This window comes from Cetorhinus maximus, chromosome 14 (assembly GCF_964194155.1).
Source record: "Cetorhinus maximus chromosome 14, sCetMax3.hap1.1, whole genome shotgun sequence".
In the NCBI taxonomy this organism is placed as follows: domain Eukaryota; kingdom Metazoa; phylum Chordata; class Chondrichthyes; order Lamniformes; family Cetorhinidae; genus Cetorhinus; species Cetorhinus maximus.
This window is the reverse complement of record NC_135892.1, coordinates 67,262,102-67,287,124: the sequence shown is the minus strand read 5'-3', so window position 1 is coordinate 67,287,124 and position 25,023 is coordinate 67,262,102. Positions and strand designations below refer to the sequence as shown.

General features: G+C 44.2%; 1 long non-coding RNA gene across 1 annotated transcript; it reads right to left on the bottom strand.

Annotated features, from left to right (window-relative positions):
* Positions 1-9,215: 9,215 nt before the first annotated feature.
* On the bottom strand, positions 9,216-12,390 carry LOC144690141 (uncharacterized). Its single transcript, XR_013578764.1, has 3 exons — positions 12,178-12,390; positions 11,519-11,559; positions 9,216-9,639 (listed from the first exon to the last, which is right to left on the bottom strand). It is a non-coding gene; the product is annotated as an uncharacterized LOC144690141 (long non-coding RNA).
* Between the last annotated feature and the right edge of the window lie 12,633 nt (positions 12,391-25,023).

Below are 25,023 nucleotides of genomic sequence, written 5' to 3'. Positions count from 1 at the left end.
CTGGAAAAACTCAGCAGGTCTGGCTGTGGAGAGAGAAAGAGTTAACATTTTGAGTCCGTATGAATGTTCTTCATAGCCTCATACTCTGGTATCTGCTTAACACTCGTTTATTAATAATACATCTAAATAGGTTACAGAGTAGGCACGTTGTTCCTAGGCATAATTCCAATCTCTCTCTCTCTCTCTCTCTCTCGCTCTCTCTCTCAGAGAGAGAGACAGAGAGAGAGAGAGTCTAACACACGACTGACTGGTGTCAGTGGTACATTGTCACCTACATCATACATTAGCCTATCCATTCCCTCAACCCTTTATACTCCCCCTCCCCCCAAATATGCCATCCCACTTTTTAACAACAACATGAAGCTATGTCTAACTATTTTACATTGTATTTCTGTAACTCCTTTTTACAACTACAGATGCTAACTAACTCCAACTCCTACTCTTCCCCTCCCCAAGTTAGAGTGCAGGGGATTCAATCTCCCTCAGTATTGTCGGCTCTTAGGGAAGGTGGCTTGGAGACATGAGAGCTTTCTTCGGCATCTGGTAGGACATCATCATCTGCAGAATAGGACCACACCATCAGCACTGCTGTCAGCATTGCTAGGAAGCAGAGGGTAGGTTTCAGGATGATTGAGCTGCAAGAACAATGAAGACTGTTCAACAAAAGACTGATCCAAAGGAGAAGACAGAAGAGAATCAAGCTTTGGACCCTCTGGGACTGGAAAAAAGAACTCAGGAAACGTTGAGGAACTTGCTGCTCCCTTGAAGGACTCTGGGAAGAAGCTTCAGAAGAAAAATGATCTTCAACTCTGAAAGCTTTGTGGGTAGAGCTTAGGAATAAAAAAGGGGCAGCCACATTGTTAGGTGTTTATTATAGATCCCCAGATAGTCAGCGAGAAGTTGAGGAGCAAATATGTGCACAATTTGTGGAGGTGTGTAAAAACAATAACAATAGGGTAATTATATTAGGTGATTTCAACTTTTCCAACATTAATTGGGATAGACATAGTGTTAAGGGTTTGGATGGAGTGGATTTCTTGAAATGTGTACAGGAGAACTTTTTAGATCAATACGCAGAGGGTCCAACAAGGGACGGCACAGTGCTGGACCTAATTCTGGGGAATGAAGCTGGACAGGTGGCTGAGGTGGTGGCGGGCGAGCATTTTAGTGATAGCGACCACAACATGGTACAGTTTAAGTTTGTTATGGACAAAGAAATCGACAAGTTGCAAAAAAATATTTTGGATTGGGGGAGAGTGGATTTTAGTAAAATATGACAGGATCTGGCCAAGGTAGACTGGGAACAGCTACTTGTGGGGAAATCTACAGAGGAGCAGTGGGGGGGCGTTCAAAAAGGAAATGGGGAGGGTACAGGCTCAACATGTTTCCCCTAAGGTGATAGGAAGGAGTAACAAGCCCAGAGAACCATGGATGACCAGAGATATTCAGGTTACGATGAGAAGGAAAAGAGAGGCTTTTAGCAGGTACAAGGGAAGCAAATCAGCATAGGCATTAGTGGAGTACAGAAAGTGCAGGGTGGAGCTTAAGAAAGCAATTAGGAGAGCAAAGGGGGGATATGAGAAAGCTCTGGCTGGTAAAAGTAGGGAAAATCCCAAGATATTCTATAAGTATATCAATGGGAAGAGGATAACCAGGGAAAGAGTAGGGCCCATAAGGGACCCAGGGGGCAATCTATGGGTGGAGCCAGAGGACATCGCTAGAGTGTTGAATGAATACTTCACATCCGTCTTCACCCAAGAGAATGAGGATGAAGGTATCGAACTCGGGGAGAGAGACTGCGAGGTTCTTAAGCAAATTGATATAGGGAGTGACAAGGTATTGGAGGTGTTGGCAGGCTTAAAAATGGACAAATCTCCAGGTCCAGATGTTTTGTGTCCCAGACTGCTGAGGGAGGCAAGGGAGGAGATTGCAGGGGCCCTGACCCAAATTTTTAATTCCTCTCTGGCCACGGGGGAGGTGCCAGAGGACTGGAGAACAGCTAATGTGGTTCCGCTATTTAAGAAGGGTTGTAGAGATAAGCCAGGGAACTATAGGCCAGTGAATCTCATGTCAGTGGTAGGGAAACTATTGGAGAAAGTTCTGAAGGAGAGTATCTATCTCCACTTGGAGAGGCAAGGTTTGATCAGGGATAGTCAGCATGGCTTTGTCAGAGGGAGGTTATGCCTAACAAATTTGATTGAATTTTTTGAGGGGGTGACCAGGTGTGTAGATGAGGGTAGTGCAGTTGATGTAGTTTATATGGATTTCAGCAAAGCCTTTGACAAGGTCCCACATGGGAGACTTATAAAGAAGGCAAATGCACATGGGATACAGGGTAATTTGATAAGGTGGATTCAAAATTGGCTTAGTTGTAGGAGACAGACGGTGATGACAGAAGGATGCTTTAGTGACTGGAAGCCAGTGTCCAGTGGCATACCACAGGGATCTGTGCTGGGTCCCCTATTATTTGTCATTTATATAAGCGACATAGATAACTATGTGGGGGGTAGGATTAGTAAGTTTGCGGATGACACAAAGATTGGCCGGGTGGTTAACAGTGAGGTTGAGTGTCTTGGGCCACAGGAAGATATAGACAGGATGGTCAAATGGGCAGATAACTGGCAGATGGAATTCAACCCTGAAAAGTGTGAGGTGATACACTTTGGAAGGAGTAATTTGACAAGGAAGTATTCAATGAACGGCATGACACTAGGAAGTTCTGAGGAACAAAGGGACCTTTGCGTGTGTATCCATAGATCTCTGAAGGAAGAGGGGCATATTAGTGGGGTGGTGAAAAAGGCATTTGGGACACTTGCCTTTATCAATCGAGGCATAGATTACAAAAGTTGGGAGGTCATGTTGGAGTTGTATAGAACCTTGGCGAGGCCACAGCTGGAGTACAAGATTATAAGGGGCATGGACAGGGTGGATAGGGAGCAGCTGTTCCCCTTAGTTGAAGGGTCAGTCACGAGGGGACATAAGTTCAAGGTGAGGGGCAGGAGGTTTAGGGGGGATGTGAGGAAAAACTTTTTTACCCAGAGGGTGGTGATGGTCTGGAATGCACTGCCTGGGAGGGTGGTGGAGGCGGGTTGCCTCAAATCCTTCAAAAAGTACCTGGATGAGCACTTGGCACGTCATAACATTCAAGGTTATGGGCCAAGTGCTGGTAAATGGGATTAGGTAGGTAGGTCAGGTGTTTCTCACGTGTCGGTGCAGACTCGATGGGCCGAAGGGCCTCTTTTACACTGTGATTCTGTGTGATATCTGCTTAACACTTGTTTATTAGAAACACATCTAAACAGATGACAGAGTAGGCACGCAATTCCTAGGATGAGTCTAAACTCTCAAAAGTTTAACATATGACTGACTGGTGTCAGTGGTACATTATGATCTACGTCATACATGAGCATATGTTTTTTTATTCATTCATGGGGTGTGGGCGTCGCTGGCTAGGCCAGCACTTATTGCTCATCCCTAAATATATCCCATCTGTTAACCCTTTATACTACTTCCACTACAGCTAATGTTGCTGGTTCCTTGTTTCAGCTTTTGTTTTTCCTCATTAAATTGGTTATATGTCACCATTGTTTGAATCATTGGGCTGAATTTTATTGTGAAAGAGTGTGTGGGTTTGGGGGTTACAACTAGTCAATTTGACAGCATATCAAGAAACTGTCTCCAGCCTGCTGACTTTCCCATTTGTGGAGTGTATTAAGTTGAATGCATGCAAGCCTTCCCGGGAGTTGTAGGTTGTCAATTTTTATATGTTAATTATTGAACTAAAGCAATATTGCTACACTTTTCAGAACACAGGGTTCCCAGGCTTCATGAAACTTGCCAGTGAAACTGAGGTGAGTACACAAAGGCAATTGAGGTGCCTGAAGCAATCTCAGGGAAATGTGCCAATAAGTACTCAGTATTCACAGCTACTTTCTTACTTGCTAGCAGCAAGGGGTTTGTTTACTGTATTTTTGCTGAGAGGTTACTTTGTACAATTTAGACCTTTGTTCTATCACATGAGGATGGTTGCACTTATGCTGCCTTAGGTTTGACCTTAGGTAAGGACCAAGGTCATGAGCAACACCACCCACAGCAGCGGCCTACAGCTGCACAATCAGAGGAAAACTCTCTCAAGCAGACAGAGCAAGGGCTGGGAGAGAGAACGAGGGCTGGCGGAGAGAGCGAGGGATGGTGGAGAGAGTGAGGGCTGGCGGAGAGAGCGAGGGATGGCGGAGAGAGCGAGGGATGGCGTAGAGAGTGAGGGCCGGCGGAGAGAGCGAGGGATGGCGGAGAGAGCCAGGGCCGGCGGAGAGAGCGAGGGATGGCGGAGAGAGGGAGGGATGGCGGAGAGAGGGAGGGATGGCGGAGAAAGTGAAGTCCAGCAGAGAGAGTGGGAACGGCCAAGAGAATGACGGACGGCAGAGAGAGGGCAAGGGCTGCGAGAGAGAATGAGAGGTAACAAAGAGAATGAGGGCTGGCAGAGAAAGTGAGGGATGGCAGGGAGAGTGAGGGATGGCAGAGAGAGAGAGGGCCAGCAGACAGAGTGAGGGACAACAGAGAGCATGAGGGCCAATAGAGAGAGTGCGAAGGCTGGGAGAGAGAGTGAGGGACGGCAAAGAGAATGAGGGCTGGCAGAGAAAGGGAGGGGTGGCAGAGAGAGAATGAGGGCCGGCCGAGAGATCGAGGATTGCAGAGAGATCAAGGGCCGACAGAGAGAATGAGAGCTGACAGAGAAAGTGAGGTCCGGCAGAGAGAATGAGGGATAGCAGAGAGAGCGAAGACCAGCAGAGAGGGAGTGAGGGCCAGCAGAGAAAGTGAGATCCAACAAAGAGTCTTTGGATATTTTTAAGGCAGAGGTAGATAGATTCTTGATAAGCAAGGGGGTGAAAGGTTACAGGGGGTAGGTAGGAATGTGGAGGGGTAGGTGGGAATGTGGAGTTAAGGTTACAGTCAGGTCAGTCATGATCTTATTAAATGGTGGAGCAGGCTTGAGGGGCCGAGTGGCCTACTTCTGTTCTTAATTCATATGTTCGTATGGATGTTCAACACACCTGGAGGTGCTCTTCAATGCGCACTAGCCAATGTCTCCAGAATGGTTGTTGTTTGCTGTATTCTGCACATATTGAGCAAAAGTTGATGTTTGGGCCTGTGGGAGATAGAAGGTGAAGATCTCAGGTCCTGCTCGGATGATTCAGAGGGGGAGGTGGAAGAAGACGAAGAGGAAGTTGATGAGAGCGATTCACCCCCAGCTGCTCACATTGCAGCCCGGGAGCCCTGGATGCCTTGATTTATGCAAGGTTCACTTAGGCTGCTCCAGTACACCCATGTCAACAGTAAATACAACAGACACTCTTCCCTCCACCCAAGGACCCTTTCAACATCTACTTACTGGTCCCTACCGATCCATGTCTTTACATTCATCATCAAACAGCTTAGAGAGCCACTTCCCACTCAGCGCCCAAGAATGGATAAGGTGGGAAAGTGGTGAAAGAGGATGATTGATGTGAGCTAAATAAAGAACAAAAACCTATCGAGATAAAATGTTCTCAGGCATCTATGTGCATCCCTTTTGCAACGACATAGCCTTATTCTTCCTTTCTCTGTTACTCCAATGTGGCACAACTTATGTGGTTTCAGCAGAGTTCGAGACGGGTTGCTCATCTGCCTGCTTTGACTGTTGAGATGCTCTTGCCCAATGTTCACTGAGTTTTGGGGACTGTGAGGGCCCTGCTAATGGCTGCTTCACCTGCAGCTGTACAGGAACAGGTTTGGCCATCAGCAGATGAGGCAGCACGTTGGGTACTGCCTGAGAGGTGGGCTGTGGGTGAGAAGTGGAAGCGCTTTGAGTGGAGCCCCCTCTTTCATATCCCCTTTCCGTATCATCTCTCTCATGGCCCAGCTGCAGTTTACTGCTACCGCTGTGCTGGAGTGTGTTTTGGTGCAGATCCATGCAGCTTCATAAGGCTAAGGCTAAGGAATCTGTCAATCTATTTAAAGTGTTGGCATCCAGAGTCTGCTGATTGGAACATATATGGTCCATGTAACTGGTCACTTTATGGAAGGCAACATCCTTTCAGTATCTGCGATGCCACCACCTCATGGTTGTGGTGACTCCTCCAATCTTTCTGCAATCAAGACGATTCTATTTTGAAAGCCTGTTAGAGCATTACTCATTGTCTGCTCCTGCTTAATACCTCTCCTCGTCATTGATGGCCCCCAGTGTACAGTATGTGTCAGCTGAGCAGAACTTGGAGAGAGCTGCACCATCCGACATGGACTTTCCACTGTCCCTGTCTCCACCATCTCCTCTTGCTCACTTTTAAGGTATAAGTCACCAGGTGAAAACGCAGCTATCTGCCTTTCTGGTCTCATGTATGTAAATATCTGAGCTGGAGCATGGTCTGCAATAGTCCTGTGATGCTGCACTCTAGAAGGACTCAGCTCCTCTGAGGAATCAACATCAGTGACGTCTACCAACCGCTCCTGCATGCCTGAAGGCCCTGTGGGAGATAAAAGACAACATGGCAAGAGAAATTTGTTCGTGTAGCGCTGCTTCTAGTGACACTAAGCGGAATTACATCAATTTCCTGGGGGAGCAGCCAGTCATCGGCTGCTTCCTACAGCACATGCAACATTCCTCAATTATTTAAATGAAGAACGCCATGCAGGTGGTGGTCAATAGTGCTGCCTTTCTCGATGAATTGACGTAAGTCTGCTTCTAGTGGCACTCTGTGAACTAACTTCTCTCTCGTGAATTAGTCCTGGAAAGGTAAGAATATGTTGCAACTTCACGTTATGAAGGTGATCATATTTCACTTGCTGTTGAAATCAAGTCAACATGATTGAGTACCGTGCACATGTGGTGGCTTTTATTTAATTGTTTAACCCGAGAGTGGAAGGCTATGGCAAAACACCACTGAAAAACTGTCAAGAAAATGGCTTACGATGGAGCATCAGCAGACAATGAGTCATGGGAGGTAAAAAGGCTAGAAACTGGCATTAAAATCAGTGACAATTAATGTCATGTCAGATGAAGAGCTCAATATCTTTTTCATTATTTGTTGAATAATTCTTAGACCCGAAAGGGCATTTCCCCTTTTTAACAGTCTCAATAGCCGCTATCGTGCTATTTATTGAGCTATCATACTGCCAAATTGCTTTATGAAGACTGTTTTCAATTTGTTTCCATGGAAGTATGTAATTTCATATTCAAACAAAACAGGAATCTCGTCTTTATAAATAAAGCAGTACAAGTGTAGAATTAATTCAAATCCATGTAAGGTCAAAAGAACATACATTTGAAAATATGTGCCATACCTTATTTTCTAGTAATTTATGTCCAAGTGGCGTCTAAGTGAAGCTTCATTTTATGCTGTCTGATTCAGATGAGTCACCTACACAAAGTCTTTAATTCTGTCTGTCGCATTGGAGCTGACTTTGGTATGAATCTATTTCTCAGGGCTGTCAAGATCACACACACAAACCGATGCAGGTCAAGTATAAATTTACTGTGTACTGGAAGTACTTGATGTCATTGTAAAATAAAATAGGAGACTTGCAGACATTGCACTCCATTCCTATGTGAGACACGTATGAAGGGATCCTTAAACCTTTATAAGGGGAAGAATGAAGGAGAACTGTGAATTACAAGACAAAAAGTAGAGCCTGTATTCAGGATCTTAGGCTTAATATGAATATGTTTTACATATATCAGACCAAGGATGCTTTATTTTTAACTCTGAAGACTAGAATTCAAATTATGCCAATCTTATTTCAATTAGATTTGTTATGTGGTTGTTAATACAGAGGAAATAAAGTAATAATAGGAAGTTTTGTTATATTTTAATCTCATGTTTAGAAAGTGATAATTTAAGCAGAGAATGAAATCAGGTCACCACTATTTTAGTAATAGGAGGCGCCTTGATAGGAAAAAGAGAAAATGAGGTGGGGAATTTAAGATTAATGTAGCCCATCAAAAAATTCCAGCTCTGGTTTAGAACTGTGAGGTAGAGCAGAGGTAGTTTCACCCTTTTTCAAGTTAAGTGCCAGTTTGGCTTTGTTTCAGCACTTTCACCTCCAACTCAAAGTTAATAGTTCAAGCCATGGTCTAGGATTTGAGTGTATAATCCAGGCTAACACTTTGGGTTCTGTACTGAGGGAGTACTGCATTGTCAAAGATTCCAGCATTCAGAGGAGATGCTAAGCTAAGACTCTGCATGAATATTCAGCAAAATTTGAAAGAGCCTATGTCACTAATTGAAAAAGAGCAGGGTGTTTGTGTGGTACCCTGGCCAACATTTATCCTTCAACCAAACCACCAAAAGACAGATTTACTGGTCATGTTTGTGAGATCTTCTTTCTGCATTTGTCTGCGTAACATTAGGATTTACATTTCAAAAGTAATTCCTTGATTGCGAAGTATTTTGGGACCACCCTGGAGATGTGATAAGTGCAACTTCTTTCTCACCTGACTTGGGAATAACTGATAATGACACTGAGTGAAAATAACATATAGACTTTGAAAGGTGTCCATGGGCAGAATTTTCTGCTTGACGTGCGCCCGACCCGAACGAGTGTAACATGATGTGCGATGACGTCGGGTGAGCGTCCCGACATCATCGTGCACTCACACGCTATACTGGTCGGCGGGTGTGCACAGGAGTTGGCAGCGCACCCGCAACAATTAAAAGGCCTATTAAGGCCATTAGCTATGTAATTGAATTAAACTTTTCACTGCCGGTCCAACCTTACGGTTGGCCTTTGCATTTTTTGTGAAATGAGCGGGCATTCTAATTTCTAACATGTCCCTGCTCATGTGACAGAGCTGCATGAGGGGGACATGCTTTTTTAACATCTTAAAGATCTTTATTTTTAATTTTTCATATCTTCATCTCCCTGAGGCAGCTCTGTGCCTCAGGGAGCTTTTCCTGCGTGCACTTGAGCACGTGCGCGAAGTTCCCCACTCGGTCTCCCCCCAACCCCCCCCCCCCCCCCCACCCCCACAGGCAGCGCTGAGCACTGCAGCAGCGTTTCACGCTGGGTGGGCCTTAGTTGGCCCGCCAGCGTGAAATCGTGGTCCGGCCCCGATCGCGGGCGGTGGTCAGCTTCCCAACCACCCCCGCCCACCTCCAACAAGCCCGCCCGACGAAGTAAAATTTCTGGCCCATGAGTTAATTAGATTTCTGTATTTACTTTATTTGTATATTTTCTAGCATATAATTTCTGTTGGTGTATAATAACAGTAGCATTGTTTGCCTTTGGATAACAGATATTGCCTTTCAACAGTTAGGATATGGCTCCTGGGAAGTTGTAGTTGATTTCCTACATAGAAAAATTTAAAACTTCTCAACTGGTTTAACATTTCCCAGTGTTAAAATTTGTACTGCACAGAAGTATACATAGGTACTGCAAAAATTTATCAAAAATATTTAAAACATAAAGTAAATAACAGGAGCAACATGACGGGATAGTCATAAAGAGAGAGGAAGTACTCGAGGGGTTGAAATCCTTGAAAGTTGATAAGTCACCAGGGCCAGATGGATTGTTTCCAAGGCTGCTGAAGGAAATCAGGGAGGAGATAGCAGATGCTCTGAGGATGATTTTCCAATCTTCACTAGATACAGGGGAGGTACCGGAGGACTGGAGAAATGCAAACGTAGTTCCATTGTTTAAAAAGGGATCAATGGAACTGCCAAACAATTATAGGTCAGTTCATCTTACATCGGTGGTGAGCAAATTAGTAGAATCAATCCTGAGAGATAGGATTAACTGTCATATGGAAAGGCATGGACTAGTTAGGGATGGTCAGCATGGATTTGTTAAAGGATGGTCTTGCCTCACAAATTTAATTGAATTCTTTGAGGAAGTGACAAGAAGGGTTGATGAAGGTAGTGCAATGGATGTTGTGTACATGGATTTTAGCAAGGCATTTGACAAGGTCCCACATGGCAGATTGGTCAGGAAAGTAAAAGCCCATGGGATTCAGGGTAATGTGGCAAACTGGATAAAAGGTTGGCTTGTAACAGGAAACAAAGGGTAATGGTTGATGGATGCCCTTGCGAATGGAAAGTTGTCTCAAGTGGTGTTCCATAGGGCTCGGTGTTGGGACCCTTGCTGTTTGTGTTATATATTCATGATTTGGACGTGAACGTTGGGAGCACGATTGGGAAATTTGCAGATGACAGAAAGATTGGCCGAGTAGTGGATAGTGTAGAGGATAGCCATAATCTCCAAAATGATATAGATGGGTTGGTGGAGTGGGCAGTAAAGTGGCAGATGGATTTTAACATAGAGAAGTGTGAGATCATACATTTAGGGAGGTCAAACAGTTACAGGGATTACAAAATAAATGGGAATATACTAAGAGGGGTAGATGAAGTGAGAGATCTTGGTGACAAGTACACAGGTCCCTGAAGGCAGCAGTTCAAGTGGACAAGGTTGTAAAGAAGGCATATGGAATGCGCTCCTTCATTGGCAGAGGTATAGAATATAAAAGTAAGGATATAATGTTGGAATTGTATAAAACACTGGTGAGGCCACAACTGGAGTATTGTGTGCAGTTCTGGTCACCACATTACAGGATGGACGTAATAGCTCTGGAGAGAGTGCAGAGGAGGTTTACAAGAATGTTGCCAGGGTTAGAAAAGTGTAGCTACGAGGAGAGATTGGATAGGTTGGGGTTATTTTCCCTGGAACAAAGAAGGCTGAGAGGTGACTTGATTGAGGTGTACAAAATTATGATGGGAATAGATAGAGTGGACAGGATAAAATTGTTTCCCTTGATGGAGAATTCTAGAACCAGGGGACATAGATTCAAGATAAGTGGCAGAAGGTGTAGGGGGGGACATGAGGAAGAACTTTTTTACGCAGAGGGTAGTGGGTGTCTGGAATTTGCTGCCCAAGTTGGTGGTAGAGGCAGAAACTTTAAACTCTTTTAAAAAGTACCTGGATCTGCACCTAAAGTGCTGAAAGCTGTAGGGCTATGGGCTGGGTGCAGGAAGGTGGGATTAGAAAGGGCACCTGGGTGTCCTCGGGCTGGCATGGACAAGATGGGCCGAATGGCCTCCTTCTGTGCTGTAACTTTTCTATGGTTCTATGGTTTTAACACAGAGTGTTAGTAACATGTTAGGCACGCAGACAACTAATGTCGCCCACTGAATACACAGAATAGATAACTGGTTCAAATTTTGCTAGAACAGAATATCTCAGGGTGTGTCCCTTATCTTTCAACTCACAGCTATTTAGCCCTGTTAGTTGCTGGAAGTGTGAGTTGATAAAGCATGGTGACAGCAATCGGGCACCTAGGATCTAAGTGACAAATGTAACAGCCATCTATCTCCTTAATCAATTAGAACTAAGGAGAGAGAAAGAAACAGAGGAGCAAAGGAAAAAGAAATAGGGTAAATTAAAATCAAATCAGATACGGAAAGAGAAATATAGAGAGTCAAAGACAGAGCCAGAAAGAAAATAAATTAACAATTAAAAATATTAAATTTTTAAAAAATCTCTAGCAATTTACTTCCTGTAGGAATGAGATTCCACAGTTTCAATGTTCCCTTTCTGGGTGAAAAGGTTGAGTGGCATTGCAGGAACATAAATATCATCATTAAAATGTTACTTAAGCTATTAAATAACAACCCTAACTTTCTGCAGCAAGTTTACTTGTGCAAATGCTGCAATTTCTGCAACTCACAGGAAGGTTGAGGATGATCTGCTGATTTTGTGGGGTTAACAGTGGAGTGCTGCAAATTGTCCAGCATTTTGTAATAATTTGCAATTCACAGGATAGCTACTCCTCACCACAAATTGCAGGATGATTTAAACTTTAATAACAACATGCACAATAAATTTGCCGGCGCGGGCGGGAGTGGGAGTGATACGGTAGCACATTGGTCATGTTACTGGATTATTAATCAAGAGGCCTGGACTGATGATTCCTAGAGATGAGTTCAAATCCCGCCACAGCAGCTGGGAAATTTCAATTTTCAAAATGTGATTTTAATTTAATTTGTTACACTACCCTTAAAGTTTTGTTTTTGTTACAGTGTCCCTTTAAGGGGCTGTCAGCTAGTTAATTTGTTCATTAGTTCACTTGTTTAATTGGTACACTCATACAAGGAGAATAAATTCACTGGAGCTGTGGCACCAGTTTGGAAGTTTGATGGAAATCTGATTTACCTGCGTAAATGTTGTTTTCACTGAAGTTCTGCTAAAGTTAAGGCGACAGAGCAGAAGAAACCTTTCAGAAATCCACCCCCATAGATCCCTGTTGTTAATGTTGTTAATACAGTGTGGACACAAATGAATCAGACTTGCTAGATGGTAACAAGTTGATAGTTTTCTTATTTTTGAGCTATAATTTTGGCAATTACTGGTCTCTGAAACTGTTTGTTTGGTGGCGCAACATTGCAAATGACAAACAAGTTACAGGCTGTTATTTGGGGACTCAAATCAGCAGCTTATCTCACTGTGCTGAGCAGGTTAATTCACGCACTGTCATGCTGGGCGCTGATGATGAAACATAATAGTAAACAGGATGGGAGAATTCAAGGACACTTTATCACTATTGTGGGCCAGAGAAAAGACCAAGTTTAAGGAATTGAAACTTTCAAGGAAAGTAATAACAGCTTAATTGCCTCAGAGTCCTCTTCTAAGGACATAAGAAATAGGAGCAGGAGTAAGCCATTAGATTAATTACATCAAATTTGGACCGTGGTCAGGGACAGGAGGGTGTGACTGTGAGTGAGGCAGGTATGGGGATCCAAAATTTAGCTTTGGAGGAGCGTCAGCCTGTGCCCTTGTCCAATAGGTATGAGGTTCTTGCTCCCGGTGTAGACGAGGGCACAGACTGCAGGGAGGATGAGTGAACTGACCACAGCACCATGGTACAGAGCACCATTCAAGTGGGGAGAGAAAAGACAATGTAGTAGTAATAGGGGGTGGCATTGTTAAGGGAATAGATACTGTTCTCTGCAGCAAAGACAGAGCCACAAGGGCTGTGTTGCCTACCTGGTGCCAAGGTTAAGGACATCTCTTCTGTGCTGGAGACAAACTTGAAGTGGGAGGGGAAGGATCCAGTTGTCGTGGTCCAGGTAGGTATAGATAGGGCTAGGAAGGAGGTTCTGCTGAGGGACTACGAGCAGCTCAGGGCTAAATTAAAAAGCAGAACCACAAAGGTAATAATCTCTGGATTACTACCTGAGCCACGTGCAAATTGGTGTACGGTAAATAAGATTAGAGAGGTAGATGTGTGGCTCAGAGATTGGTGTGGGAGAAATGAGTTCTGAGACATGGGGCACTGGCACCAGTACTGGGGAAGGAGAGAAGCTGTTCCATTGGGACGGGCTTCACTTGAACCATGCTGGGACCAGTGTCCTGGCAAATTGTATAACTAGGGTTGTAGATAGGACTTTAAACTAATTAGTGGGGGAGAGGGTTCAATTGAAGAGAAGTTTAAAAAATCAAAAAGAAACGAGAGAGCAGAGGTGCAGGGTAGTGAAGAGGCGAACAATAATCAAAATGTGACAGGAATTTTTTTTTTATTCATTCACGGGATGTGGGCTTCGCTGGCTGGGCCAGCATTTATTGCCCATCCCTAGTTGCCCTTAAGCAGGTGCTAGTGAGCTTACTTCTTGAAGCGCTATAGTCCATGTGGTGTAGGTACACACACAGTGCTGTTAGGAAGGGAGTTCCAGGATTTTGACCCAGTGACAGTGAAGGAACGGCAATATATTTCCAAGTCAGGATGATGAGTGACTTGGAGGGGAACTTCCAGGTGGTGATGTTCCCATCTATCTGCTGCCCTTGTCCTTCTAGATGGTAGTGGTCATGGTTTTGGAAGGCGCTATTGAAGGAGCCTTGATGAATTCTTGCAGTAAATGGTACACACTGCTGCTACTGTGCGTTGATGGTGGAGAGAGTGAATGTTTGTGGATGTGGTGCCAATCAAGTGGGCTGCTTTGTCCTGGATGGTGTCAAGCTTCTTGAGTGTTGTGGGAGCTGCACTCATCCAGGCAAGTGGGGAGTATCCCATCACACTTCTGACTTATGCCTTGTAGATGGTGGACAGGCTTTGGGGAGTCAGGAGGTGAGTTACTAATTACACGATTCCTAGCCTCTGACCTGCTCTTGTAGCCAGTGTTTATATGGCTAGTCCAGTTCAGTTTCTGGTCAATGGTAACCCCCAGGATGTTGATAGTGGGGGATTCAGTGATGGTAATGCCATTGAACATCAAGGGGCGATGGTTGGATTCTCTCTTGTTGGAGATGGTCATTGCCTGACACTTGTGTGGCGCAAATGTTACTTGCCACTTGTCAGTCCAAGCCTGGATTTTGTCCAGGTCTTCCTGCATTTAGACATGGATTGCTTCAGTATCTGAGGAGTTTCGAATGGTGCTGAACATTGTACAATCATCAGCGAACATCCCCTTTTCTGACCTTATGATCGAAGGGGCAGAAAATATAAGGAGAAGAGTATAGCAGAAATAAAGGTAAAAATTCAAAGCTTAAGGCTCTTTATCTGAATGCATGCAGCATTTGTAACAAAGAAAGATGAACTGACGGCACAAATAGAAATAAATGAATATGACTTGATAGCTATTACAGAGACGTGGTTGCAGGGTGATCAAGACTGGTAACTCAATATTCAATGGTATTCGATGTTCCGGAAAAATAGGCAAAAAAGGAAAAGGAGGTGGGGTAGCTTTGTTAATAAAGGAAGGTATCAGTGCGGTGGTGAGTAGTGAGATAGGTGCAATAAATCATGATGTAGAATCAGTTTGGGTGGAAATAAGGAATAGCAAGGGAAGAAGTCACTGGTGGGAATCATCTATAGCCCCCCCCAAAGAGTTGCCTTACTGTAGGACAAAGTATAAATTGGAAATAACGGAATCATGTAAGAAGGGCGCTACAATTTTCATGGGTCATTTTAATCTGCATATTGACTAGACAAATCAGATTGGTAGGAGTAACATGGGAGATGAAATTGTAGAGTGCATCAGGGATTGTTTCTTAGAGCAATACTTTGCAGAACCTACCCAGGAACAGGCTATTTTAGGTCTAGTAATGTGTAATGAGGTAGGATTAATAAGAGATATTGTAGTTAAGGATCATCGAGGGGGTGGCGAGCACAACATGGTAGAATTTCAAATTCAGTTTGAGGGCGAGCAACTCGGGACTCAATCCAGTGTCATCAACTTAAATAAGGGCAATTACAGAGGTATGATGAAAGAGATGTCTAAAGTGGGCTGGGAAAATAAACTAAGAGGAAGGTCAGTGGATGAGCAGTGGCAGACATTTAAGCAGATATTTCATAATGCTCAGCAAAAATTTATCCCAATCAAACAGAAGGACTCAATGAGAAAGATTAACCACCTGTGGTTAACAAAGACGGTCAAGGAGAATATCCAATCAAAAACTAAGGCATACAAAGCAGCAAAAACTAGTGGTAGGCCAGAGGATCGGGAATTTTTTGGGAATCAGCAGCGGATGACTAAAAAGCTAATAAAAATGGAGAAAATTGATTATGAAAGTAAATTGGAAAGAAATATAAAAACAAACAACAAGAGCTTCTGCCAAAATATAAAAAGAAAGAGAATGGCTAAAGTGAGCGTGGGACCCTTGGAGGATGCGACTAGAGAATTGATAATGGGGAATAGGGGAATGGCAGATAATTTAAACCAATATTTTGCATTGCTCTTCATGGTGGAGGACACTATAAATGTTCCAAAGATATCAAATAGGCAAGGAGTAATAGGAGGAAAGATTTTGTAACAGTTTCTATCATGAGAGACAAAGTGTTTGAGAAACTAATGAGACTAAAGGCAGACAAGTCACCAGGACCTGATGGTCTGTATCCAAGGGTTTTAAAGGAAGTTGCTGCAGAGACACTGGAGGCATTAGTCGAAATATTCCAAAACTCACTGGATTCCGGAGGGTCCCAGTGGATTGGAAAACCGCTAACGTGACGCCCCTGTTTAAGAAGGGAGGGAGACAAAAAGCAGGAAACTATAGGCCAGTCAGCCTAACATCTGTCGTTGGGAAAATGCTAGAGACCATTATTATGGAAGAAATAGCAAGACATTTAGAAAAGCTTAATGCAATCAAACAGAGTCAACATGGATTTGTGAAAGGGAAATTATGTTTGACAAATTTGTCAGAGTTCTTTGAGGATATAACAAGCAGGGTTGATAAAGGGGAACTGGCAGATGTAGTGTATTTGGATTTCCAGATGGCATTCGATAAGGTGCCACATAAAAGGTTATTGAACAAGATAGGAGCTCACAGTATTGGGGGTAATGTATTAGCATGGATTGAGGATTGGTTAACACACAGAAGACAGAGAGTCGGGATTAATGGGTCTTTTTCAGGTTGGAAAGACGTAACTGGTGGAGTGCCACAGGATCAGTCCTAGGGCCTCAATTATTTACTATCTATATTAATGATTGGAGGAAGGAGCACAGTGTAATGTATACAAATTCGCCGATGATACAAAAATAGGTGGGAGGGCATGTTGTGATGAGGACATAAGGAATCTGCAAGGGGATATAGATAGGTTGAGTGAGTGGGCAAAAACTTGGCAGATGGAGTTTAATGTAGGAAAGTGTGAGGTCATGCACTTTGGTAGGAAGAATCGAAAGGCAGACTACTATTTAAATGGAGAGGGACTCCAAAAAAGTGCAGCACAGAGGGATCTGGGTGTTCTTGTGCATGAAACACAAAACGTTAGCATGCAGGTGCAGCAAGTAATTAAGAAGGCAAATGGAATTTAAGCCTGTATTGCTAGGGGATTGGAGTTTAAAAATAGGGAATTCTTGTTACAACTGTACAGGGTGTTGGTGAGGTCGCACCTGAAGTACTGTGTACAGTTTTGGTCCCCGTATTTAAGAAAGGATATATTGGCATTGGAGGCAGTTCAAAAGAGATTCACTAGGTTGATTCCTGGGATGAAGGGGTTGACTTATCAAGAACGACTAAACAGGTTAGGCCTTTATTCATTGGAATTTAGAAGGATGAGGGGTGATCTTATTGAAACGTACAAGATTCTGAGGGGGCTTGACAGGGTAGATGTTGAGAGGATGTTTCCACTAGTGGGGTAATCTTGAGCTAGGGGACATAGTTACAGAATAGGGGGACATACATTTAAAACTGAGATGTGAATGAATTTCTTTTCTCAGAGGATATTGAATGTCTGGAATTTTCTACCCCAGAGAGTTGTGGAGGCTAGATCACTGAAAATATTTAAGGGGGAGATAGATAGATTTTTGGAATATTGGGGAGTCGAGGGTTATGAGGAGCTGGCATGAAAGAAGAGTTGAGGCCTGGTTCAGATCGCCATGATCTTATTGAATGGCAGGGCAGACTGGAGGGACCAAATGGCCGACTCCTGCTCCTATTTCTTATGATCTTATTTAGCCTTTCGAGCCCGCTCACCATTCAATAAGATCATGGCTGATCTTCTACCTCAACACCATTTTCCTGCACTCTCCCCATATCCCTTGAGCCCCCGCTCGCCGACCTGCAGTGACGTCGCGTGTGTCCCGATGTCACCGCGCGTCATTCTGATCTTCTGTTCAGCGGACGCGCACTTAGAGTCGGCTGCGCGCCCGCCGAACTGTCAAAGGCCGGTTAAGGCCATTTATTATACAATTAACCCTATTGAGAAAGCTGCCTTTCCAGCCTTAAGGTTGGTGGGCAGATGAAGAGCCCAGGCGGCCTTTGCGTTTCTCATGAAACCTCATCCACGGGCCTATTAATTAATTTAAAAATGTTATTAAAATTCGTAAGCATGTCCCAGCTCATGTGACACTGTCACATGAGGGGACATGTCTGAATAGTTTTTTTTATTTTTAACCATTTTTTGCACTGAGGCACGGAGCTGCCTCAGGGAGATTTCTGCGCTCCTTCATGCAAATGCGCCAAAGACTTCAGGCCCCGATTCTCCCTCCTCCCCCGGCCCGCACAGGTAATGCTGAGTGCTTCCGGGTGCACATCATACTGGGACGGGTGTTAATTAGCACGCCCACGTAAAATGGCGGTACGCAGCCGATTGCGGGCGGTGCTTGGCTCTGCGCCAGCCTGCACCCGTCCCCGACTGGCCTGGCCGACAGGGAGAAAATTCTCCCCTTGATGTTTTCATTACGCATAAATCTATCAATCTCAGTCTTGAACATACTCAATGACTGAGCCTCCACAGCCCTCTGGAGCAGAGAATTCCAAAGATTCACCATCCTCTGAGTGAAGAAATTCCTCCTCACCTCAGTGCTAACTGACCTGCCCCTTATTCTGAGACCACGTCCCCTGGTTCTAGATACACCAGCTGAGGGAAACATCCTTCCTGTACCAACCCTGTCGAGTCCTGTAAGAATTTAGTATGTTTGAATGAGATCACCTTTCATTCTTCTCAACTCCACAGAATCAAGGTAAGGTACTTTTAAACCCGCCCATTTTCTCTATTATGTGTGTATCATAGTTATTTTTGGTACCAGTAATTAAGTATGTAGCATTTGGAGTTAAAAGGGAACTATTTGGCAAAAGTACTCTCCTATGTAGAACAGTTATATATGGCTCAGGAGGGCACCAGGTTGTTCTTTGTTCTGTGTTGAGTTAGCTGTTTACAGCTAAGCTGGTGGTTGGGGTTCTATAGTTTGCTTCAGTAATTGTGGTCCAGTAAAGGGAAAAGCCAGCAGGATTCCTGCTTCTAATTTTTCTGTTGCATTACATCCCTGTGAAACACTTGACATTTTTCTACATTAAAGGCAATATATAACGGCATTGTTGATCTCCATCAATCTAACACAGGTGCCCCTGATATGAAGTGAGGACAGGAAAGGGCTTCACTATAATACTCCTACAAATAAATAGAGTGGCAACACTCACTGACTAGGCTGATTCGTGAAGAATGGGTAATTGAACAAGGTACCAGAGATCAGTTGCCAGTAGTGGAGTCATACCACAGCATGTGCCATCAACTGCAGGAGATGACCGGGAAAAAAATTGGAAGAATATAAGGCACAGGTCCAGAAAAACTGTTGCGGACCTTTGCAGTGACCTGGCAAATGCAAACAGAAAGGCGCTTTTGGTGAACAGAAGACCCCTGTTGCTACCTGGAATGAACTAGTGGCACAAAAGTTGAAAGCAGTACTCACTAAAATAAAAGCAAATTACTGCGGATGCTGGAAATCTGGAATAAAAATAGAAAGTGCTGGAAAATCTCAGCAGGTCTGGCGTCATCTGTGGAGGAGAAACAGAGTTAACGTTTCGAGTCCGTATGACTCTTCAGAGCTGAAGAGAGGTAGAAAGCTGATAGATTTTATACTGTTTAAGAGGGGGTGGAGCAGGTGGAGCAAAATAGAAGGTCAACGATAGGTGGGAGCTCAGGAAAGATTTGACAAAGATGCCATGGACACAAGACAAAGGGAGTGTTAATGGTAGTGTTAAAGACTAAAGAAGGTGCTGAGGGAGGCATAAAGGTAAGAGCAGAATGTATTAATAGCAGAACAAGGGTCAGCGCTCTGTGAAAGCAAAACATAAGAACGAGTGACAGATGACCCTGTGGGATGGGGGGACAGGGGGATGTTGGTGTTGGGGGACAAAAATGGATTAAAAAAGGGGCCAAGATGGAGGACAGGGTTCATGGTCTGAAGTTGTTGAACTCGTTGTTAAGTCCGGAAGGTTGTAAAGTGCCTAATCGGAAGATGAGGTGCTGTTCCTCCAGTTTGCACTGGGCTTCATTGGAACATTGCAGCAGGCCAAGGGCAGACATGTGGGCATGAGAGCAGGATGGTGAGTTCAAATGGCAAGCGACAGGAAGGTCTGGGTCATGCTTGTGGATTGAGTGAAGGTGTTCTGCAAAGCGGTCACCCGGTCTGCTTTAGTCTCCTCATTGTAGAGGAGGCTGCATTGGGAGCAGCATATATAATAGGCCAAATTGAAGGAGGTGCAAGTGAAACGCTGCTTCACCTGAAGGGCCATCTGTTACTTGTTCTTATGATTTGCTTTCACAGAGTGCCAACCCTTGTTCTGCTATTAACACATTGGGTTCTTACCTTGATGCCACTATCAGCACCTTCTTTAGTCTTTAATAATAGCATTAACATTCCCTTCGTCTTGTGTCCATGACATCTTTGTCAATTTTTTCCTGAGCTCCCACCTATCCCTGACCTTCTATTTTGCTCCACCTACTCCACCCCCTCTTAAACAGTATAAAATCCATCAGATTTCTACTTCTCTTCAGCTCTGAAGAAGTGTCATACGGATTCAAAACATTAACTCTATTTCTCTCTCCACACATGTGGCCAGGCCTGCTGGGTTTTTCCAGCATTTTCTGTTTTTGTATTATATCTTATTTATGAAGGCAGTACTCAGCTTGGTAACTACTGGCATAGTTATTCGTGTACTTGTGCTGGGCCATAGATTTGTGTGGAGAAGCTGACACAGACCATCTGAGGCCTTCCTTGTAAAGCAATATCCGTGAAGCATATTTTCTCACTCATACACTCATAATTACACCTGGAGATACAGATTTGTATGGAGGTACTTGGGGATTGACCTCATCCTTCTTTGACACTGCCACATTTTTCTCCATTACTTTGGTTCTCCTCCTCCTCTTCCTCTTCCTCCATCAACATCACATATAGAGGAATGTTCATAGGAATGATGGTCAGTAATATCCTTTATTGTGAGTACTGTGGGTTGGGGGTGGAGTGAGGTAGTTGGTGGATGTTTATGTTGGTAAATGTTCAGGTGAGCAGACACTCTCACTTTACTTGTTTAAAGTCCACCATAGTAATTACACAAAACATGGCTCAGATATAGGAAAAGATCTAGCAGTTGTGCCAGTATCAAGGCACAATTGACGGAATTTAATGGTCACGGTGGGGGCCTGTCTACCCACTGTAAAACAGATGGAAACACCCCCACGGCCATTTCCAGGAGGTTTGATGGGATTTAATCACAATCAGGCACCTACCTACTCAGTGTCAGGCTTCCCGGCTCCTGTGTGGAGAATTTCCCCACAGAAATCCTGGTGCAGGGTGGGTGTCCCACCTTGGAGAGCTGCCAGCCAATCAGAGGCCAACAGTTCTCCATTATTGGCTATGTCACCAGAAGCGTTAGTCACTGCTGGCACTGCAGTGTGGCCTAGACCATGAACGTTCGCTGGAGCCTCAGGAAAAAGCAGATTTGCTAGGACGCGACAGGGAGGCTCTGGTGAGGGGGGTGTGCCCGACAAGGAAGGAACGCCCACCCCCCCACCACCCCCACCACCAGGCCCCAGACCTACCTGTCAGGGTACTGCTGGCAGTAGGCCTGTGGCATGGCCCCTGCTTACCACTAGTTAATTATCAGTAGTGGTGGATGGGGCCCTTAAGTTGCCCTTAAGTGCCTCAATTGGCCTCTGGGTGCGAAGGCCATTCTCGAGCCTTCTCATCCTGGACTAAATCAGAAGGCAAAGGGAAGGCAGCGGGATCTCCACTCCACACCTTCCCACCCAATCACATGGGCTCCTCCGAATCCAGCCCCATTGCGGGGGGCATTGAATTCTGCCCGATTTTTCATTTATCTGATTGTAAGTGATACTGAATATAAAGGAGGCAGTAATGATTGGAGCAAGCAATTATAACATCATCCATTATTGTCATCCAATTTAAATATCAGCATTGCTGCAGTGGTGGGAGAAGGATATGGCCCATGTGAAGCAGAAGTTCATTGGCTCAAAAACAGGATTGAAAATTGTTAGAAACAAGTTCAACCCACGACCGTTCTGAATCCTCCATTGCCACTGCACCGCAGTATATTTAAAATGTGGGGAAATTCTGTGTCATAGTTCTGCTCATTGTGAGAAATGTGTGAGAGGTACAATTGGGCTATAGAGTGGTAGTACTGCTGCACAGAGGGAGAAGAATGAAAGGAAAGAATGTTGCTCTGATTTCAGACAGTGTCACTGATTTGGAAATAATGAATGCAATCCCCCAGAAGCAAAGTGGGGAAAAATCAGCCACATTAACAGGCATATAAAAAATAAACTCTCTGTTTACTAAGAAAAGAAAAATAGTGTTGAGTGCATTATACTCATCTACTTGCTATAGTGCTGTGTAACAAACAAATTAAACTACGCAGTGCTTACTTAATGGCTGAATTGGCAGGCATAGTTAAAGAACTACAGACTTCAGACTGATATTTACTGGCACAATCATCTGCAGAGAAGTCCTATGAAGAATGGTTCACCCAGTTAAAACCATTTGGTTGCTAGGCATTAGTATTTTGAACTACAGCTATTTTACTCCTTCGTAAAACAAAAATATAATGACCCTTATTTGTTTAATGCCGTGTTACGTAATGTTGTATCATGTGACACACGATATATTATCAAGGGCAATCGTTTCCTTAACAGTATTCTGTACTTTTAATTCACATGTTTTGTGCCTCTTCCATTCTGATTTACTCCTGTTTTGCTTTGGGTTTTGATATCTGCTTATAGATTTTAAGTCATTTACCTTAAGGTTTACACAATGAGTTAATTTAACGAAGCGTGATATTTGAAATGTGACTGCTGACAGGAATTAAGTGTGATGCTTACAGGAAATGCATGCTGTGCATGAGGCTTTTGATGTGTGACTGGCAGATCTTACATGTTTCTGCTCATAAGTTGGAGGTTTTATAAAAGCAGGGATGTTAGGCACGAGTAACATTGTGAGGGGCACTGATTTATTAGCATTCAGGAGCAGAGAACCAGAAGGGGGTACAATGGGTGGACATGGGGTCTGGAAACACTGGGCAGAATCTTCTGCTCCCACCAGCAGTGGGAACAGTGGCGGGCGTGGGCACTTAATTTGGTGCAAGTCAAAAAAGTTGTTTCCCAACGGCAGGAAAATAGTTTGAAATTTTGTTCTCCCAACTTTGATGGCGGGTTAAAGGCGGACTGAGTTTCCTGACAAGCAATGCTGGGAACCCCATTTGCATTCATTAGCGTGTCATGAATGCTCCTTAAAAGGCCAATTCACTGGAATCACATTCCCCCTCCAAATTAGGTTCCTCGCCAGTGGGTAATTAGAATGTCCTGTTTTACGACTGTATACAAGTGGCATGCTGGGAGGGGTGAGACAGAGGCAGGGCTGGGGCTGGGTGGGGAGCAGAGAGGTGGAAGGACTGGAGGGCAAGGGTTGAAAGACTATCCGGGGAGCATGTTGAAGAGACTGTGCGGGGTGTAAGGCCACACTGTCAGGGGCATGTTGATGAGGCCATGATGGGAATGAGGCCAGACTGTTGGGGGCATGTTAGAGGGCTCTGCATGGCACTCATGTCTTAGTCCCAGTCTTGGGCAGTGACGGTTGTGCAGAGAATTTAGTGAAGGGTGTGGTCAATCAACTACGGAATTTTTTCCTGGGGGTTTGATACATGGTACTGGGATGCAGAGGGCACAGTCACATTCAGGGGAGGCATTTGGATCTGGTACGGTAGTAGTTCTAATGACATGGGGGGGTAGTGGATAGTCTCATTGTGGGGGCTGGGGGAGGGGCGGTCTCTAAATATAAGGATGCAGCTGCCCTCCAGAAGGGGAGGGGTCAAATTAATGAGGGGCATGGGGATGTCAACATTGAAGGAAACAGAGGGGAGAACAGGAATGTCACAGGATGAAGTGGAATTAGGAGGTGGTGACTGTGGAGGAGGATGGGAGGAACTTGTTGGGTGACAGGGAGAGGTTGGAATGTGTTGGAAGCACTCACAAATCTCAGAAGAACCATCTTCGACTTTGCTCATTAATGATGCAGTGCGAGAAGTATATGTATATGTATTAACATCAATGAATGAGGACATTTGATTATCAAAGATAAAAGCAAAAAACTGCGGATGCTGGAAATTCAAAACAAAAACAAAAATACCTGGAAAAACTCAGCAGGTCTGGCAGCATCTGCGGAGAGGAACACAGTTAACGTTTCGAGTCCGCATGACTCTTCAACAGAACAGTCTCTCCGCAGATGCTGCCAGACTTGCTGAGTTTTTCCAGGTATTTTTGTTTTTGCATTTGATTATCAACATCATTTGAAAGATTTTGACCAGAAGTTGCTAATTGAATGATACCTTCTCACAAGTACAATATTAATAAAAGTTTAAAACAGCGAAACAAGCTATTTCATTAACTCCTTTAAATGAAAAAATCTCTTACTTTAATGCGATTTCTGCTGCTGGATTTTTTGGGGGAGTTGTGTGATATCTGAACAGCATGCCAGCACTTCATTTTCAAGCAGAGCTGTAAACATTCATCATTCAGCTGGTTTCTCAACTTGCTTTTTATGAAATTCATACTTGAAAACACTTGCTCACACTGGAGCTCAATTTATATCCTCAATCTATTGGCTGGTGTTATCTGTGGCCATTTTCACTCCTCTGTCCTTCAGGGTCATCGCGGATGAAGGCTTGTCTTTAATTTTTTGAATCATTTCATTTTTGTTTTTATAATTGGTGTGCAGCTGCTCTGAGACTTTGATAAAGCACGCCTTTACATATTCACCATCTGTGAACAGTTTTCTTATTTCACAATCTCTTGAGTTGCCACAAGCCTAGCAGTAGTTTAGTTATCTGAGGATTTCACCTACTTAGTGAATATATCCCATGTTCTTTGGCTCCTGCACCTTTCGAGTTCTTTCCAGCTGGATGACTTCCGGCTAAGGCACTGTGCTTTTTGGTGAAATACCTTTCAAGATTGTTGTTGGTGAATTTTTCATTAGAAACGAGACACACAGGGAGGCCAGTCGGATTTGGGATGAATGCGACCGAGTCCATACATTCACCTTGAAATTCTTGATTTTCCTCATCAGTCCTTCTCTTTGCAGCCATTTCCAACACAGCCTCAAAACAAGGGCCGGGGGTATGTTTGCCCCTTCAATGATTTATCTGCCAGCATGCACGTGGCGTGTGTGCTCACCAACATCAACCCCAGGGCCAGAGCTAGTGCTCTCTTTTATTGATTGCTTTGGCTGCTTGCACGTGCTCACTAGCACAGCATCAAGACCATCAAGAGCACTT